Source organism: Phoca vitulina, unplaced genomic scaffold (genome assembly GCF_004348235.1).
Source record: "Phoca vitulina isolate PV1807 unplaced genomic scaffold, GSC_HSeal_1.0 scaffold26, whole genome shotgun sequence".
Classification (NCBI taxonomy): Eukaryota; Metazoa; Chordata; class Mammalia; order Carnivora; family Phocidae; genus Phoca; species Phoca vitulina.
The window spans coordinates 7,106,061-7,127,417 of NW_022589729.1; the positions used below are offsets into that span (position 1 = coordinate 7,106,061).

General features: G+C 37.3%; 1 long non-coding RNA gene across 6 annotated transcripts in view; it reads left to right on the forward strand.

The window, feature by feature from the left end:
* LOC116643430 overlaps positions 1-21,357 on the forward strand; it is a 445,025-nt gene that overhangs the window by 180,408 nt on the left and 243,260 nt on the right. Inside the window, exon 5 of one of the 6 annotated variants that reach the window (XR_004301555.1) lies at positions 7,234-7,436. The exons of the other annotated variants lie outside the window; for them this stretch is intronic. This is a non-coding gene — a long non-coding RNA (uncharacterized LOC116643430). The remainder of the gene's footprint in view (positions 1-7,233; positions 7,437-21,357) is intronic. 6 annotated transcript variants of the gene reach the window in all.

Genomic DNA, 21,357 nt, shown 5'->3' on the forward strand with positions numbered 1-21,357 from the left:
TTTTCTTATTATTTTTAGAAGTTTTTCCATTGGTATTTAAAGCCAAAACTTGGGTACTGGATGCTTGTTGCTAATAGTATGTCATTGCTTGTCAGCACTATCAGCACAGAAGTAGTAAAATTACATAATTGTGCAGATACACATACATCCCTCTATGTATTTCCCTAATATCTGATGTGATAGAGGAAATTGAATTAGTATTTGGCAGTGGACTTCCATTTCTGACCATGGTAGTTAACAGAAACCCTACATGCCTTCCCATCGTAAACAACTATAAAATTGGTCAGAATATCTGAGGAAACTGTTTTTAGGCACCGAACAGCCAGCACCCTGGGGACTGTGATCCTTGGAGAAAGTAAACACATATGGCAAACCCCACCATTACTCTTGCTAACTGCCTAAGAGCACACAGGTGAAGGAAGCCCAGAGATTTTGCAGTCATGCTGAGTGGAGGAAGCAGAGATAAAAATTCCTGCAGACATAAGGACTGACATTCCCAGGGCAGATGAACATGGAGGAGAGATGTGTAAGGGCTGAGTGGAAGGAGGGGAGCAAAGAAGCTTAAACGTTGACTCACCTCGGATCCTTGGCCAAGGCCTACACTGCATACATCACAGCAAAGTACTGATCAAAGAAAGGAACTCTGAAAGAAGCCATGGAAAAAAAGACACCTTAAAGTCAGTGGAAAAACTATAGAAACAATAGGTAACCTATCATCAGAAACAATGCATCACAGACTACAATGGAACAATATCTTTAAAGTGACGAAAGAGAAAAAAAAAAGGCAACCAGGAATTCTATGGCTAGTGAGAATTATCTTCAAAATAAGTATAAAAGTGGAGATAATTCATTGCCATGAGAACTGAATTACAAGAAATGATCAAGGAAGTACAGAAGAAATGGAAGAGGACAGGACATATGTTTTGTTTTTAATTTTTATTTATTTTCCTAATTTCTTTTAAAGACAACCTACTATTTGATGAGGATGATAATAATAATATAGCTTTTTAATGTGTGAGAGCCTAAACTATATGACAATATTAGCAAAAAGTAACAGGAGGGATATGGAATTTCACTACTGTAAGCTTTTTGTATTTTTGAAATTTTGAAGTGTAAAGCATGAAATAGTGCAATATTTATTTTAAGTAGACTGTGATCATTTAAAAATACATATTTTAATCTCTAGAGCAACCACTAAAAAATGAATAAAAAGAGATAAATCTAGAAAAATGTCAGTAGGAGTAAAAGTAAATACTAAAAATATTCAATTAACCCAAAATACAATTATAGATACAGATAATTTGAAAGTAAAAGGATGGAAAAAGGCATGTCAGCAGTAAGCACAAGAAAGCTAGAATATAGTATATTTATAACAGAAATAGTGGATTTCAAAACAAGAAATATAAGCAGAAATGAGGAGGAACATTTCAGAATGATAAAAGCATTAGTCAATCACAATGAATATTTTAACAATCCTAAATATGCCTGTACTTAGTAACAGACATACAGAAATACATGAAGCAAAATTGACAGAATAAAAGAGAGAAACAGATGAATTCATAATCTCAGTTGGAGATTTTAACACCTCTCTCAAGCAATTGATAGAAAAACTAAAAAATTTGAATAGCCTTAATTCTATTAAATAAATTGTCTTTGTAATAAGGAAAAAAAAAGTGTTCACCAGGAAAATTCCAAGTGCGTATATGTTCACCTGTGAATTATATTAAATTAGGTAGGAAATAATGCCAACTTACTCAAATACTTAAAAAAAAACAACAACTGAACATTCTCAATCAAATTGACCTAGTAAACATTTATAGAATATTACACTCAACAATAACAAAATACACATTCTTTATAAGTGCACATGGTACATTCACCAAGATGCATCATTGAAATTCCATTAAAATCTTATTGACAGTACTTTCTGATCATGATAGAATTAAATTATAAATCAATACTAATGAGCTATTTAGAAATTTCCCAGATACTTGGAAATTCAAAAACACATTTCTAAATAACAAGTTAAAGGAGAACTCAAAAGGGGAATCAGAAAAAATATATCAAACCAAATAGTAATGAAAATGCAACATATACAATTTTGTGGTGTATACTCAAGGAAGTACTTTAGAAGAAATTTATAGAAAAAATAGCTTTATTGAAAAGGAAAGAAAAGGGCGCCTGGGTGGCTCAGTTGGTTAAGCGACTGCCTTCGGCTCAGGTCATGATCCTGGAGTCCCTGGATCGAGTCCCGCATCGGGCTCCCTGCTCGGCAGGGAGTCTGCTTCTCCCTCTGACTCTCCCCCCTCTCATGTGCTTGCTCTCTCGCATTCTGTCTCTCTCAAATAAATAAATAAAAAATCTTTAAAAAAAAAAAAAAAGGAAAGAAAAAAAGGAAAGAATGACTTAATATCAATCACCTAATTTTCTAGCTTAAGAAATTAGAAAAATGTAGAAAAAAATTACTATGATTTCTATAATTTTATAATTATATATTTGAATAATTATATATGAATCATGCCCAAACTAAGTGGCAGGATGGAAATAATAAAAAAATTAAAATATCAATGAAATAGGAAACAAAAGCCAGTAGAGAAAATCAAGGAAGCAAACATTACTCTTTTGAAGACAAATGAAATTAATAAATCCTTATGCAGAATGACTAAGAAAAAGAGAAGACACATGGGGTGCTTGGATGGCTCAGTCAGTTGGGTGTCCAACTCTTGATTTCAGCTCAGGTTATGATCTCAGGGTTATGAGATCGAGCCCCACATCGGGCTCCGTGCTGAGTGTAAAGCCTGTTTAAGATTCTCTCTCCCTCTCCCTCTGCCCCCCCCCACTTGTGCACACACACATGCACACTTTCTTCCTCTCTAAAAAGAAAAAAGACACAAATTACCACTATAAAAAATGAAAAAGGCAATATTATTACAGATCCAACAGATATTCAAAATATAATGGAATGTTATAAACTTTTTGCCAATAAATTAGTCGACTTTAATAAAATAGATGAATTCTTTGAAAAACACCCCATGCCAAACCTAGTTGAAGATGTTATAAAAAATCTGAATAGCCTCAACTCTACTGAATACATTGTATTTGTAATCAAAGAAACTTCCCACCAAGAAAATTCCAGGCCCAAATGGTTTCACTGGTGACTTTTATGAAAAATGTGAAGAGAAAATAACAGCACCCTACCCAAACTCTTTAAAAATATAGAGGGTGAGGAGGTATCATTTTCCAGTGAATTTTTAAGACCAGCATAACTCTGGTTGCAAAGTGTGACAAGTTAAAGAAAAGAATACTATAGAATAATGTCCCCTATGAACATAGATACAAAACAATTAACAAAATATTAGCAAACCAAATCCAGTAATACATTTTAAAAAGATAACATATCATGACTAAATGTGGCTTATTCCATGAATCCAAGGTTGTTTCAACATTCAGGTGTACTAATTTTCTCAATAAGTATGCAAAAGGATCTGACAAAATCCAATACCTAGTCATGATAAATTTTACTATTCAAAAGACACTGTTAGGAAAATGAGAAGGCAAACCACAGACTATGAGAAAATATTTGCAATATATATGACAAAAGACCTCTATTCAGGTTATAATAAAATCTCAGCCATAAGAATACAGCCATCTCCACTTAAAATATGGGCAAAATATTTGAACTGACACTTCGGGTTATGGGAGCAGCCAATAAGTGCATGAAAAGATGTTCAACATTCAACAGTGACTCAGCATTGTTGAGTCCATAGTCATTAGGGAAACACAGATTAAAAACATACTGAGGGCACCTGAGTGGCTCAGTCTCTTAAGACTCGGACTCTTGATTTCAGCTCAGGTCATGATCTCAGGGTTGTGAAATCGAGCCCTTGTCGGGCTCCGCGCTGGGTGTAGAGCCTGGATCAGATTCTCTCCCTCTGCCCCTCCCCCACCTCTCCCTCTCTAAAACAAAACAAAACACTTAGATACTATTTCACATTTATTGAAATGACTTTATTTTTTTTATTTTTTTAAAAAGATTTTATTTATTTGACAGAGATAAAGCGGGAGAGGGAACACAAGCATGGGGAGTGGGAGAGGGACAAGCAGGCTTCCCACCAAGCAGGGACCCCAATGCAGGGCTCCATCCCAGTACTCTGGGATCATGACCTGAGCTGAAGGCAGACTCTTAACGACTGAGCCACCCAGGCACCCCTGAAATGACTTTTAAAAAAACTAGTAAGTGGAGATGGTGTGGAGCAACTGGAACTCTCATACACTGCCAAAGGGAGTTACAAATAGTAAAGCCTTTGGAAAATAATTTCTTATAATGTTAAAACTGTAAGTATCATATGGCTAGTAATTTCATTTCCAAGGGGAAACAAATGCATATATACCCATACGACGCAGTAATTTATTCTGAGAGATGAATGCATACATACACGAAATGTTCATGAATGTTCATAGCAGTGTTATTCATAAAAGTTTCAAATTAAAAGTAATCCAAATGCCCATCAACAGGTTAATGAATAAACAAATTGTGGTATAGTTCTACAACAGAATATAGTCCGGCAATAAAAATGCATCACCTGCTGATACCTGCAGCAATAAGGATTAATTTCACCAATGTTATGTTGAGCAAAAGAAACCAAATCTAAACCAGAAAACATTAATCTATGGTGCTATAGATAGCACATCCTTCTGACGTGTGGATTAATTGTGAGGGGCATAGTAGAAATTTATAGAATGTTGGGGATGTTCTGTATCTTAGCTAGGTTGTTGATTATTTATATGCATTTGTTAAAATTCATGGAACAGTGTACTTAAAATGGTCTGTTTTATCCTAGGAAAATTATACTTCAATTAAGTTGATTTAAAGAAAAAAATCAGACCACTTTTTTACCAGTGAAGCCTGAGTTAATTTCCACACTTTTCTGGGGAAAAATATACATATGGGAGCAACTCTCTGCTGTTCTTTGTCTACTTCATATTACCAAAAGAACAGAAAGCATAGCTTCTTTGACAAATACAATCAATATCTGGAGGTTTTGGAGATGCAATTTATTGGTGTATCTTAAAGATATTTCATTCTGAATATAAATGCATTGTCTTTTGATGAGATTATTGCAATCTAATTGAAATAAATGGGAAATAAAAGATCCTCATATCTTTGGGGCAATTAATTTCTTCCACTAAATATATCAGGAGTACCTTAAGGACAGGAAATGAACATGCTGCCTCATTTAGTTCTCTGTAGAGCAACAGAGCTAATAAGAGAGGAGGAGAATAAGCATTTATTAAGCACCAAACGTGTGTCTAGTCCTTACATATATGATTTCATAACAGTTGTAGAAGGTCAGAGTCATTATGTCATCCACTTCAAATAGGAGGAAACCAAGCTTGAGTCCAATATGAATTGTAAGAAGCAGACCTATATCATGAATCAGACTGTGCTCTTGATCTACCCAGTGAGTCTTAGAATTTGGTCAAAAGAATGTCCGCATCAGAAGAGTCTAGGGTGTTGATTAACATGTAGCTATATTGGCCTTAACTCAGACCTACCAATAGAATTTCTAGGGATAGGGATCTGAACTTTTGGCAAATTCTCCAGGTAATTTCTAGTTAGCTCCAATGTTTAAGAACTGTCGTTGCACTCGAGGCATAGTCAACACTCAGCAAATGCCCAGTACTTAGCGACTGACTGCACATGTTCACATGTCTTTCATCTGAACTTTGCATGGGAAGTAATTACTCCTCTTACAGTCCAACTTTATATATCTAGGACTTCTCAATGGACTCAGAAGTTTTTTGCTTTGGTTTGTATTCTTTATTTGCAACAATTAAATATCAAAGATTTTTGAAAGTCATGAAACAAGCTCTAGCACATTAAGTCCAAATGACCTTCATAATCTAACACTTCTAAAAGAGACAAATCATAAACTCTAAGGAGTTTCTATTGTTCACTGGCTTTTATTGTTGTGAATTTTGTTTTATTTTCATAGTTTAGTTCCAGATTTTGTCCCAGTTCATAACCAGAAAGGTCATTTCTGGGTTTGTATTTTTTTTTAATCTAGGATTTCCTCAGTCTGTTTCCACATGAAAGAGAGCAGAAGAGCAAGTGAACATTGGATTCCAAACATTTTTGCCCAACCTTACCTAATAAAATAGTTTTTATGTTTCTTAAACATAATCTGATCCTATTTTTCTTAGTCTTGCTGATAGTAAATTCACTGGCCCTCTACCTTTTTATCATGCTCATCCAACTTGAAAAGTTATTTGGTCTATCATTCTGTCTCCTCTGCCCCAAAGTGCCATATCCACTAAAAGCCACAGAGCTAAGTGGCAAACATTTGAACATGTGTACTTTCCCCCAATTTCGATCTCATTCTCACCACACATGTCCTCTCTTCTGTTGCCAGGGATGTTCTAAATGTATTCCATGTAAATCATTTGCTTGTCTATTTTGCTGCTGAATCTGAAGTGAAATCAGAAGAGATTTAATGTACAAGCCATACAGTATACCAATTGACTTTTTACTTCCAACAACTAATTCCTCTGTGTGTATGTATGTGTGTTTAAAAATAAAAATAGCCATAATGCCTCAAACAAGGATATTTGTAAATGCCATGGACCTAAATACTTACTAGGGTGGGAAGTTTACACCCAGAGAAGATAATAATCAGTCCAGTTTTAAATGTCCTTTATCTAAGAAGCCAGAGCATTGGAGGCTTATGTTGCAGTAAGTTTTAAAGTTTCCTCTGCCAAATGGAATGGGCATTAGGTAATTCTACTGTAATTCCAAAATTTCTCCAGTTGACTTTAAATTTTTACCCAAGTCCTGTAAGTATTTGTTTCAGGTTCATCAGTTCTACTTGACTCTGTTCAGGAAACTGTGTTCGTAGTCTATTACATGGCTTTTGAAATGGGTTCAGGAGATTCCCATTCTCCTCTCTAGATTCTTCCATTTATGCTTTATCAACTTCCAGATTTCTTCATATGTAAAGTGAACATACTAATAGTTGTTGTAGTCTTTCTGGGAATTTGTAAAGGTTATTTGTTAATTAGATGAAGCACTTCAAGATCTTAGAGGAAGGAAGTTTCATAGATAAAATATAAAGATATCATTATAATTTGTGTGAGGTTCTGCTTTATGGGTGGGATGACCCCCTCTTGAAAAGGTCACAGAAATGGCCCAAAGGCATGTGGAATGACAACAATCTAATCTTCCCTATTGCACAGCTCCCTGTCCTGATACCATTGTCCCATGTTTCCTGGCTCTCCACCGGCAGAAGCCTTAAACATTGAGCAACCTTTTGGCTTGGAGAAAAACTAAGTGCATACTTGCCTATATTCCAAAACCAAGATGACGTATACTTCCAATTGAACAGATGTGGTCAGCCGTTGATTGGACCCAGAAGAGTAGAAATTAAAAGCATCCAACAGTAAGTAGGAAATAGGGGTGAACAAAGGTGAGAAGATGCACGATGCCTCTCCTTTCTTGTCATTGTGTTTTCTGTCCTCTTACTCCCCTTTTTCTCGGTAAGGAGATTTTCCAAGTCTTTTCCTCTCCTTGGCTTTCTTCACTTGGTCATAAGGATGGGTGTGTCCAGAGTAGAAATCTTTCCCATTACCTTCCAAGCACTGACAATTGAGCAGGAATTTTGAATGGTGCTTAATAAATATCTCCAATTTCCATAATTCAAGGACTTATATATCCATTAAGAGGCTCTCCAGGCCCCATGGCTTTTCTCATTCTGCTTCCAGGTGCCCCCTGTCAGCGATTTCATTGAAAATCACCAACTGTATTCACAGAATCATGGAATAATTGAGTTGGAAGAGGATGGGAGGTTCTCTGTCCAAACTTCATCTTTCTTTCACCCCATATAAAAATTCCCTCCCTGATATCTCTGCAGAATTTCATTCAGCCTCAGCTCAGACAACTCCAAGCCCGGGGAGGTCACACCCTCAGAAGACGTGTTTGTCCGGCTCTAGAGATTCAAATGTTCTCATCCTGAGCCAGAATTTGCCCTCTTACTTCTACCCTTCATTCTTAGTTTTTCCTCTAGAGCACCCTGGAATCAGTATAATCCCCCTTCCAACTCAATTTCTCCTAATTCATCCCGCATCTGGTTAAGCAGCCTCAGTTCTTCCAGTGTCCTCTGTGTGACTGTGTTGTCCACATGACTATATACTGAACTTGTGGTCAACCATAAGGCTGTCATCATTTCCATATACATTACTGTGGGCCACTGCTCCCCCATGGTACACTTTATCCAGGTGATTTTTTTGAGGCTAAGTGGGAGGGCTTTATATTTACTTCCTTCAGATTTCATTCTGTTAGTTTGAACCTATCATCCAAGCTTTTCTCTAGTCTTGATCTAATTTATTTGCTATTCCTCCTACCTTTTTGAGTCATCCACAGATTTAATGTCTGCTTTCTTTATTGTCTTCAAGTGGCTGGCGAGGATGCTGAAGCAAATAGGGCCCAGGTATTGGGAGGGAAGATCTCCTTTGGGGGACTGGAGCAGCTTCTGTTAGGACTCAGCCCACATCCCCCAAATCCCTGCACACTGGCCTCAGGTGCACTTTCCACTTCTCAACCAACAACTGTCTTTTGGCTGGTGGGCTACTCAGGCTTCCAGAGCCCATGTCACCTATGCTCATGGAGAGAGAGCCTTTCTGGGAAGCAATACTCTTCCTGGAGGTAGCCCTCAACCAACAACAATTGGATACACTGGAGTATAAATACCCCAGCTCTCTTGTAACTAATGCAACCACCTCTGAGGTGTGACTTCTTTTGTTATCAGAGCATCTCTGTAGGACTAAGTCAAAGCAGCTTCCATGGGGCGTTGTCAGATAACATGCCCTTGTTGGCTTCCCAGTGTGTGTGCTTTTGTGTGAGTGCATGTGTGTTTAAATTATATATAACATCAACATCCCTAATTTAATAATCTATTCTTTTACCATTGATGTTCAATGGCTCTTTTATCACATGTATTTTTGTCTTTTAGAATATCTATTCTGTTGATTGATCTGTTTATTCTGTCAGTTAATACTGACAGAATAATATGTGGAAGAGAAAGTTCTTTCTTTTAACTACAATGATATGAATGCCTTTTTAATTTGAAGACTATTCTCCTGAGTAGAGAATATAGGGCAAAGTGGAATTTAGAAATGCTACCTTGTTATTGTCTCTTAATGTTATATGTATATGTCCCTTGTATTAAGGCTCCTTAATCTTTCCTTTTGTTCTGAAAGTAATTTTTAAAGGTGTTTTCAGTATTGGTACCATACATTTGTTACAAATTGAAGTCATTCTGGAATATATCCGTTCTGGTTTTTTGTTGTTGTTGCTTTTACTGTGTGATACGCAAAAAGTCCATCAAGACAGAAATCAAAGAGGTCTTAGGAGTTTATCAGGATGAGGTGTCAGAAATATATATATAGCTATTTGAAATTCTCCATTTCTACTTTGCATGTGCTCTGTATTAAGAAAGCATGTCCCATATCTTCCTTCTGATTGACAAGCTTATAGACTACTTTGATGGAAATAACTTTTGTATTACTATAGTAAATGTTTTGTATCATCATATCATGTGTGTTTTACTTTTCCATAATGCTTATATCCTTAGGCTTAAGGGTTTCCAAGCAGTAAAAGATAGTGCTAGTCCTTCATCCTTCTAGGAGATATTTCTGAATTGACCTAGGTAGACCGTTCCATTGTCATATGCTAGCTCTGGGCCAATTACTTCTGTTATTATCCTTGACACTAATAGATTAAATTTGAATCCTCGCATTTGGTCCCCGGATATTGTTTTCTGTTATTTTATTCAGTGAACCTGAGTATGTCCTCCCTTGCTATTCTTATTTCTAGATCATGTCACTTCAATTTTTAAAAATTTTATTTTTATCTTGTTGGCTCAAAGTGAGCTACCTCATTTTTTTACAATGTGAAGGTATAAATATACACATAAACAAATATACACATACATGGATAGATAAGTCATATATCTGTGATCTCTATTGTGTCCAGATTCACCATTTTCATCTTTTTTAATGAAATTTTAATTTTATAGGGTAATAGAATTTTGAGCATCAAAGTCCTTCATATAAAATCTAACCCAATCCCATAATACTTTTGTTGATGCAGAAATAGAGAATAAGAATTTATGTAGCTTATTCAAGTTAACGGTTATATTGACTGGTCTGACCTTAGAATTTTAGTTTTCTGTTAAAAAGATACTCTTCTTAATTTACCATATTGCCCATCCCACCCATCACTTTAGGAAGTAGGTGACATGAGAAGAGAAAATAAAGGAAAATAAAATTGATTATTTTATCTTCCTGGTTAAATAACATAAAAATACTGGGATGTGGCACTATCTGAAAAGAAACATTTTAACTGAATTTGGGAATTGCCTTTTGGGGATTTTCAGTAATAATGCAAACCTTGTCCTTCATTAGGTAAAACGATAAATTGCAAAAGGACCATATATCTAGAAACAAAACACTTGCATTTCATAGATGTGAGCAGCACCGTAGAGTAGCAACATTATGGTTGCAGGAGCACTAGGTGAGAGCATGCATGTGTTTGTTGTGTTCCCTATTTCTCTTTGCTTTTTTCTTGTCTAGGGAAATTAACCAACTAGCAGAGAAGCAACAGATCTGAATGCATGTTCCCCATTCCCAGTTGTTCAAGCTTGTCACAATGCATATTGAAAAATTTTCATCAACTCACTTTGAAAAATACTCTATAAACTAAACCCAGTGTCAGTGAGTTGCAGCAGGTGTTCCAGATGGTAGTTTAAGAATGTCTGTGGGAGACATGGAAGTAATTCAAACAGAAGAGAGACCTTTTTTTTTTTTTTCAGTTGGAAGAGGGGATGATGGATCCATTTCAGGCAGAGGCAACATTTGTGTTGAGTTTGAACTATAGAGGGGATGGACATGTAGTGTTCATGCCAGGTTTGGAGTGGGCCCCAGAGACCTGACTGGACCAGAGGCAGTTCACTGAATTCAAACACCACAATTAGGCTGAGAAAAATCCAAGAGAAATATGCTTTTTTCCCCCCAGGTGACCTGAGACACTATGTATGCTTGAGTTTCCCAATGTATGTCTTTTGTTTACAACTGATGAGTGGAATAATCTGACAACACTAAAGTTGAGAATTTTCTCACATATCCACTGGATATTTTTCTAAAAACTCTGCACATATTTCTTTTCATCGAATGTATTTACCACACGTAATAGAGTGTTTTTCCATCTAAAAAACGTAGTGACTCCTTTTGCTAATCAATATTAATTCATATGGGTATACTTTAGATAAATATGAATTTTTCAATGTACAGTTGGTTTGAAGTAGAAAAAGGATTTATTTCCCCCTTCAGATATTGCTAAGGGAGTAAGTAAAAACGGGAGCATAGATATAAGTAAATGGTGGAGAACAAGTATGATCCCTGCCCTTAGAGAAATAAACATCTAATAATGTGTGAACAGATTTCAACTGATATCAGAACGGTTGTGAACAACATTGGTTTTGTTTCATCCTTTGAGGGAAAGAATAAGAGAGAGAATAATGTCCTTTTTTGTCCTACTTGGTTGCGAGACTGTCATCAACATTAGCTTTAATCCTGGGATAATCAACTTTTCTAACAACTGAATACAAGGAAGGAGGGTTTATTAGTGATTTGAACAGTTTCCAAACTGGAATCAACTTAGTTTCTTCTACTTCCTGACATATTGGCAAATCATTTTTATGAGCCCTTATGTGATTCATTGAGCCATTTGGGGAGGGTCAGAGGGCAAGGGTGCCATTTACCAGAGCAGGTTTAAGCTGGGGAAGACGAGGTCAGAGGGGAAGAGAGACCCTCATTACTCTGGGAGGATTCCGGGGGCCAGCTCTGAGCCTGCCCGACCGTGTTTGGCTCACACTGGGTGTTTGTTAGCACAAAGCACCGAACTGCAGGTGTTCTGCACTCTACAGAGTCTTCAAAGATCAGCCTCGAATGTTTCTGTTACTATAAAGAGGATTAAAAGGATTTAAAAACATAGCAGGCCTGTCCAACTGCTAGCATATTTGCCAACATTTGCCAAGAGGGAGGAAAACAGGGTAGGCTATATCAGCTATAAGTCCTGGTAGTTGGGGGAGACATACTTTTCTTTCTTTCTTCCCCCCTTTTCTCCTTTTTTAATAGCCTGAACGTGGAACTGTAGCACTTTCAACTGGAACTCATTAAGAATTCATGGGGCAGAAAATGTAAGGGGTTCTGGAAACAGGGACTTTGAAAGGCCAGAAGTGAGCTATAAATAAACTGCTGCTGATATTCATTTTTTTCTGGTGGTTAAATACACTTATTACACTGGAATGCTCACGTGGAGTAAACCAGGTGATTTTTGACCTGAAAACCCAGTTTACATTGAGGGGCACGTTGACATTTATGGACTTACTTACCACATATAGGTATCATAACAGCCATTACACATTCTCAAAAAGCACTTTTGCTATCCTGTATGGGTTGCCCATATTGACAGCCATCACCTGCAGGTGAAAGTATAGAGGTCCAGGCATCTGGAATCGTTGTTAAGGCACCAATGTTACTACTTATTGTTAATGGTTTTTAACATCAAATTCCAATTTCCTTGCTTTCAGCTTTGCCCTGGTTCAATAACCTACCTTTAGTTGTTCTGGTTCCTCTATACAGCACACTGATTTTTCAGCAAGGTCCAGTAGAGAGGCTGAGAACTGAGTTAGCTGTGAGACCTTGGGTAAATCAGATAACCCCTTTGAGCTTAGCTTTCTCATTGATCAAGTTGGAGTAATACTACACTACTCTAATCCTTCTCATAAGACTCGGCATTTTTTTAAATAAGGATGAGGCTGAAGCTAAAGAGTTCCTTGCGTGTGTTATAGATAATATGTAAAGGTATGTACATACATACACACACATACACAAACACACACAGCCATATCTCCCATTCACATAATATAAGTCTCCAATTTCTAGGGTAATTTTGTAAAAGTGCGCTTATATAATGGGTGTTAATTTTGAAGCACACTGCAGAAACCTATTATTTGAATATGTCATATCATGTAATGTTTGGTACAGGAATTCCTAACCTGGGTCCACGGACACTGCACACTCAAAGATGGGCCTTAGAGGTCCGTGCCCCAGAAAGTGAATGCAAGCAGTTAGTCTGCAGTGAATGCATTTTTCTGGAAAGAAGTTTCATCACTTTTATTTGGTTCTCAAAGGAGTCTATAAGCCTCAGAAGTATTTAAGAACCACTATTTTGTAAGCTCTAGGAATATAAGGCAATGGGTGACAGACTAGTCTGCCTTTCCAAAGACATAGACAACTCTTGTGTTTATTTCTCATGGCTCTTCCTTTTTTCTTTCCTCCATTACATCATCTGTAAAGAAGGTGTAAAATAATAATTTGAAATTTAAACTAAATAATGCGCTTTTCACACAGTGTTCAGTAATGCTCAATAAGTGTTAGCTGTGGTTTTAATATTTTAATATCATATAGTATTTTGATAGATGAGAGAGCCATGCAGGAGATATTGCCCTTGATTAACATGCCTTGGAAGAGCTTGAGGGGATCAGATGCATAGTGTATCAAATAACAATGAGATTATGTGGGAAGATTTCAAAGAAAGGATACAGCGAATTTTGCACACATTCAAATTGAAGAGCAATAGGAAGGCCAGCTGAAATAGGAAGAGCAGATGAACAGAAGTTAGCCGCTCTATCGGGAGATTGAGGGAGGAATGAGTTGGCTTCTAGCTGAGAAACATCCAGGGCTAAGTTTAGCCAGACAGGTTGAAGGAAGATTGTGGAGAATCCAGAATGGCATGCTGTGGAGTTCAGATTTGACCCGGAGGTAATGGGAGCTTTAGATGATTTTGAGCAGGAAAATCACATGATGAAAACAATATATTCAGGGGCGCCTGGGTGGCTCAGTCGTTAAACGTCTGCCTTCAGCTCAGATCATGATCCCAGGGTCCTGGGATCGAGCTCCATGTCAGGCTCCCTGCTCAGCAGGAAGCCTGCTTCTCCCTCTCACATTCCCCCTGCTTGTGTTCCCTCTCTCGCTGTCTCTCTCTGTCAAATAAATAAATAAAATCTTTAAAAAAAAACCCAATATATTCAAAGCATTAATTTGGCATATGTGGGCAGGATGGAGCCATGTGAGGAGGGACTGGAGTCAGGGAGGGAGCTGGGAGCTATGGCAATAATCAAGGTGTGAGGTGATGAGGGCCTGCTCCAGGATGGGAATGTTTGTGGAAGGTGCTGGGGATGGGGGTGGTGGGGCATGTACCCACCTTAATTGCTTATTTGCTACGATTTCTGCTTCCAACTGCGGTTTGCCTTGGCTACTAAACCTTCCTGACCCTGAAATATTCACTCCAGTCTTCCAGCAGCGGAAGGAAGGAGGGAAAGAAGGGAAGGAAGGAGAGAGGGAGGAAGGCGATTGTTAGAGAAGTCAGACTGGGGCCTCTAGTGTGAAGACTGGATTTTAATCAATGACATAGTCTCAGGGAAAGAAGGAGTAAAAGGGTAAGGATGTTCATTTGGATTTACTCGATTTAAGAATAACTTCCTTGCAAAGAACCAATATGACTGCAGAATGAGTGACTTTATTTTCCTATTTATACCAGAAGGGGCCATAAGATGAGGAGCAAGAGAGGCATTTGCTTTTCTAATTGAGCTTTAGGTTCACCTAAAGTGATGGTTTTCAAACTTTTTTGACCAACACTCCACAATAAAAAATAAATTTACATGGCAGTCAAACACACACACACATACACACACAAATATGAACAAACATAATTGAAGTAAATGTTTTGTAGAACATTCCTACTCATACTATCTGTGATGCATTCTTGTATTTTTTTCTAATCCATTTATGTTTTTATATATGCATGTATTTTTACAAAGGATGATTGTGACTCAGTAAATTGATATTTTGATCAACTAATGGGTCACAACCTGCTCCTTGTAAACCATAGACTTCTAAGGACCTGGACTTTAGCACCAAGATCAGGAAATTCATGTATTCCCAGGCAAAACTGGAATGCTTTAGTCTGCTTCTGTTTCCTACCCACCTGCCTCACCCAAGCCTTTATTCTCTCTGGAGTTTCAAAAACTGAATATATGGAGGCCCTTGCTCCATTAAGTTTAGAACTAAGTTCAGAACCTCATCTCAGATTCAGTGCCTGGAGCCAAGCCTTCTAGAAGTGCCGTCCAATTCACTAGCTTGATAGTCCTCACTTGGGACATGAAGCCCACACACAAAGATCCATCAACAAGGTTTGTTCCCTAATGAGACCTGAACCCAGACACAATGGCCACAATTGGTACAGACATTTTAATGTCTTGGGTTGGTTCCTTATATTATCCTTGGCTCTAGTGGACCAACACACACACAGTAACATTCTTTACCTGAAGTTAGCTGTAATTTCAAACTAGGTGGAATTCTTTCCTACCTTTGGAACCACAAAATAAAATCAAAGAAATAGGATCTTTTGCAGACTGTGGCTTTACATTGACGAGAAGGAGTGGAAGGCAAGCACATGGCCTCAAGTTGGAAATAACTTCTAAAATGTCTGATTTTGATCATAAGGCCAAATTATCTGGGCACACGGTGGTCATTAAAGCCTCCTGTCTGTAAGCCCCTCATGTGTGTATATGCATACCTGTAATTTAGCATTCTGGTTCAAACATAAGTAGAACATCAAAGCAGAGAAGGAAAAGTGAACCAAGGCAATGAAAATCAATCTGATTTAAGGGAATTGGGTCTGCCTATGAACTCAGCTAGTTATCAATATCCTGGAAAGAAAAATGTAGAGGACCAATTCTAGGAGCACTAAATCAAAATGGGGGTGCAATTATTTCCACTTGTGTGCTCCTGTTTTTAAGAAGACTGAAGTTGTGAGGATAGCTCTGGTGGGCATGAAGTCTAGTATTTTGCAGTGGTCATTCTTCTTTTATGAACAGTGGTCTACTTGTAACTTGGCTTTGACCATTTCCCTGGAAATTTGAGTGTATGTTGGAGACAGTGTTGAGTGTTTTGGTGGGCCCCTGGTTTCCTTTTAGTCTAAGGATTGGGTGGATATGTCATCTGCTCAATTTCCAAGTAAAGCCCCAAGTCAAATGGTTCTAGGACTATGGTACTTTAATCCCCAGAAGGAAGTCAGTAGATGAGTTTTGAAATTATATGGAAAATTTTGTGTATATGTATGAGAATGAATTTTTCTGGGAAGAAAGCCATAGCTTTCATCAGTCTGCCAAAAAGATCTGCAAGAATTTTAAGAATCACTGCAGCAGAATATTAGTAGCATCTAAAGGTGTCAAAGTAATGTAATAATCAGGCTCAATCTTTGGGGACCACTCAAATCATGGGTTGGAAAGTGAAAACACCAAAGGCAACCACAAACCATTTGATCAAATGCAAATGGCTTCAGTCAGAGTAGAGGGCTGGGGTAGGCTGGGACATGGTTTGGATTCCTGGGTAAGACAGTTTCTTTCTGCCGCGTGGCTATCCACTGCATGACAACCAACTCATAATATCAAGGACCGATTGTAAAAAGGGGGCTATTATGAGAAAGACAGTATAAATCCATCTCTGACACTGGGAAATCAATTCAAAGCTCATGTCCAGCTGACAACAGCCCATACCCATGAGATAATACCAGAGTTTTGGTATTGGAAGAGATCCGTGGACACCTAGATGGATCTCCATTCAATACAGTAATCCTTCAAAACTGTTTGGAGCTCACGTCTCTATTTGGCCCTCATCATTCTGTTGTTAGACTGCTGTAGTTCCTGCAAAGTCTTTTATGATTTTATGTGAAAAACAATTCTCTTAGTTTCTACTCATTGGTCTTAATTCTGCTTTCTAGAGATTCATATGAGAAGTGTAGGTCTGCCATGTGAAAACTAAACAGAATGTCTTAATAGCATCAAACCTTTAGACAATAACCAAATTAATTTGGCAGCATTTTGTTTATTTAATATGTTAACCAAACTTTATGGTTCATAAAATATTTTTAGGTACATTATGTTACTTAATTTTTAAAACCCAGCAGGAATTATCATACCCTTTTTTCTTTCTTTCTTTTTTTTTTTTTTTTTTGGTGGAAAGTTGAGACTCATCAAGATTAAGTGATTTATACAAAACTCTACAACAAATAAATGGAAAACCCAGGATCAGACCTTGTATCTTTAATTCCAGGTCAAATGCTCCTTCCATTTCCTTACACTGTCATGATTATTCTTTCAGTCATTCAAACATTTTGTATGTGAGTGCTAGTCTCTCACCGAGTTGTTTTTTCCAGGCCTAATACCCCGGCTTTCTTGATTCAACTCTCAAAATTGACATGTGCAACCCCTCTAATATCGTGACTCCTACTCCTGGGAACACTCTCCAATTTGTCAATGCCCCATTAAAGTACTGGGCTCCTAGACAATATTTCAGATGTGAAGGGCAACAAGGGCTAGCTATTTACCACTTTCTCCTTCCTTCTAAGGAAGACGGAGACTAAGAAGGATGTATGGTTTATAGTATCTAATAGCACATGTTGTTCTCCTGATACTGAGCCATTTACCTCTGAAACCCTGAAATCTACAGTGACAGCTATCCTCTAAGATGGCCCTGAGGATTTTTTGCTCCTCCTATTCATTCCCTGGTGTAGTTCCCTGATACATTAGAAAGTACTGACCTGTGTAACTAATAGAATATCATGGAAATGATGGAGTGTGATTCCAAGGCAAGGTTGTAAAAGTAATTTCATTATTTTTTCTGCCTTCCTATCTTTCGGATAACCTATTCTGGAAGAAGCAAGCCACCATGTTGTGAGGAAACACAAACAGCCCTATATTGAGGTCCCTGTAGCAAGGAACTGAGGCTTTCTGCCAATAGCCAGTGCTGCATTACCAGTCATGTGAGTGAGCCATTATGGAAGTGAATTCTTTAGCCTTCATCAAGCCTTCAGACGCCTTGACCATGACCAACTTCTTGACTGAATTCTTTTGAAAGACTCTGAGTCACATCCATCCAGTGAAGCCACTCTTAAACTCTTCATTTTTAAAGATAGTCTGTTGTGCAGCAACAAATAACTCACACATCTATTTAATAAAATAAGTGAAACCTAACTCCATCATGTGCTTCAGATTCACATTCAGACAAAAATACCGATCATCTAATATAATGTCATGTATTTTGTGAACTGTTTCAAAATAAATTCTTTTGTTCACTTTTTATGGTAGCTCTATTACAGATGCATAATTTTTTCTTTTTTTACATAGTAGAAAGCTAAGGCTCAAAGAGGTAAAGTAACATAACCATGGTCTCATATCCAGAAAGTGAAGAAGTTAGAACTGTACCCAGTTCTCACTGCCCAGAGATCCCATGTTCTACCTGCCAGGGTATAGTTTCAAAGGACGTATGAAACCAGAAGAGCCATAGTAGAAGGTTATGGTGCTCAGTTGAGATAACACGAGATCTTTGCATTCCTATACTGGTAGAACCAACTATTTTACACCTTGATTAAAAACATGTTGTTGCTGCCTAATCTATTTTCTTTCATGTTTCATTTAATTTTACCAGAATTATTTTTAGGACAAAATATCAATGAAAAAATATTGATTATGGCTATAGTGAGGGAGTAGGATTTGTGGAAGTCAGTGTAAAAGCTATTATTATGTGGGGTTTTTTTGGGTATGTAGACAGAGATACAATCTTCATCTCTTCACATGATCATAATGTCACACTTAAAAGACCTTGCAGACATCTATATACTTGACTACAGTATTACATAAAAACAAAATCCACATTAGGGCATAAGTTATGTTTTATGTTCACCACTGTACCCCAATGCTTAACTCCATAGATGTGGTAGATACGCAACAAAGTAGATGTTGGCTATTAAAACATATGATGGATAGGCAGCTTTATAAAATGGACTTTTACTTCCAAACCAAGATAAAGACCGTCACTATAATTTTTACAAATATATTTTCTACTAAAGAAATGCAAGAATCTGAAACAAGTAATTCAAACATGAACACATTTCTTCATGGGAATTATTCACATTTTATACAATAGTACTAGTGAATGGCACCCAAAGTCTGAACCCTATTATTTTTAGTCATATTAAAGAAAAAGCTTTGAAAGGTAGAACAGTGAGGTATTATTCTGTCTTTTTTATGCCATTGCTACATGGCATTTTTTTTTTTCATACCTCCTCCTAGATGAACTTACTTGCTTTTCTCATTTATTCTCTGATAATATTTAGCAGTCCTGGGTAGCATTATCATCTTGATAAGATAAATATTTCATGTAGAAGTATGTACAGGCAGTATTTAAACAAGTTAAGTTATAGTCCACATAAAAGTTATATTTTTTTGTTGTGTGAACACTTGAAAAGTACATAGTTATAAATACAAGCTTCAGTGTTTCTGTCAGGTTAAAGTAAAGAAATTAGGAGATTTTCTATTGCATGTTTAAGTGTTTTAATTATTCTAATTGCTCTTCCACTCTTTTCCACTGTAGTTTGTCATGACTCAAATTCTATTTGGAATACAGGGATTTTTCTGTTGAGAAGAAAATAAAACAGATTTGTTTAACTTAATGTTTTATTTCAAATTACTAATAATGGTATCACTGTGTGTGATAACGATGAAATGATTCTGCTCTCTCTTTTGAGGAATTTCAGCTCACACAATTTCCTGCAGAACCTGGATCTATAAAGAGGATCCCTTTCACTGAGAAATAAGTAAACAGGAAACTTTAACAAGACAACCAGTGTTTTATGCTTAAATAGAATAATAGGAAGACAATAAAGCAGTTTTGTGCTGATGATTGCTTGATTTCTGGTCTTTCAGGAAAAAAAAATCTGTCAGATTGTTTTTCTTTGTAGGTTAGACAGAGGGTCTGAAAGAGGTCACATTGCCCAAGTTAGGGCACTTAGTTTTCTTTGATTTTGTGGAGGAAAACTTGAAGTCAAGCTGCCTGAGTTAAGATTTTGGTTCTGCTACTCACTAGCTGTGGAATTTTGAGCGAGTTGCCTAGCTTCTCTGTGCCTATGTTCTTATCACTAAAATGAGGTTAATTAGGGGAGGGGTCAGTCGGTAGAGCATACAACTCGTGATCTCAGGATTGTAAATTCGAGCCCCATGTTGGGTGCAGAGATTAGTTAAAAATACATTCTTTAAAATGAGGTTAATGATAGTATTTATCCCATAGGGTCATGGTGAGGATTCAGTAAGTCAACACATGCAAAATGCTTAGACTAGAAACTGACACAAAGTAAGCACTCCATAAAATTTAGCTACCATTCATTTATTCAACCATAACCTTATTGTCATTGTTTAATAATTCTGTAACTCAGGGAATTAATAGCAGGATCTCTTTCACAGAAGGTATCTTCTTGCACTCAATATGGTCACATGAGGGCTTCAAATTGCCATAAAAGTTACCATAGCAAAAGAAAATTCTGATAGATTCCCATAGAATTTCTCAAGAGGTAATGGGAAAATTCTTCCCAGCCCCATGGGGTTGATAGGAGCTTATTTCTCTTCTCTGCAGCATCTGTACATATGGCTAAATAGCATTCACATGTGTTGGAAGAGAAACTCTCTCCATGTCAGGAGCAGAGAGGTGTAGGAGAGAAAGTTTTGTCCACTCCTTCCATGTGGTAGAATCTCTACTAATGTGATACTCCTGGCCTCTCTCTACCCTCACTCACTTAAAAGTGAAATGATTGGATTTGTAGAGTGAAATAGACATACACATTATTTTGCATGTTATTTACATTACACTTGATGTTTGAATCTGCTGTAAACTCATTGCCTCTTTAGTCTGCCAGTTTTGCTGAGTAAACGGGCAGCAGGAAGGTCAAGTCAAAGGATCCACAAATGAAACAAAGGATTGTTTCATTTCACAGATGGAAAAATGACAAAGGTCAAGGCCCATGGAAGGCAAGTAATTTTCTCAAGACCAAAAAACACATGCTGGGCACCTGGGTGGCTCAGATGGTTAAGCATCTGCCTTCGGCTCAGGTCATGATCCCAGGGTCCTGGGATGGAGTCCCGCATTGGGCTCCCTGCTCAGCGGGGAGCCTGCTTTTCCCTCTGCCTCTCTCTCTCTCTCTGTCTCTTATGAATAAATAAATAAAATCTAAAAAAAAAACAACACATGCATTAGTAATACATTAAACTGTCTTATTTTATAAATGAAGTTTTTACCTTTTAATCCTCTTCCCCTATTTCACCCAGTCAACCCAGCCCCCATTTCCTCTGGCAACCACCATATTGTTCTCTGTATCTATGTTCTCTGTTTCTGTTTTGTTCATTTGTT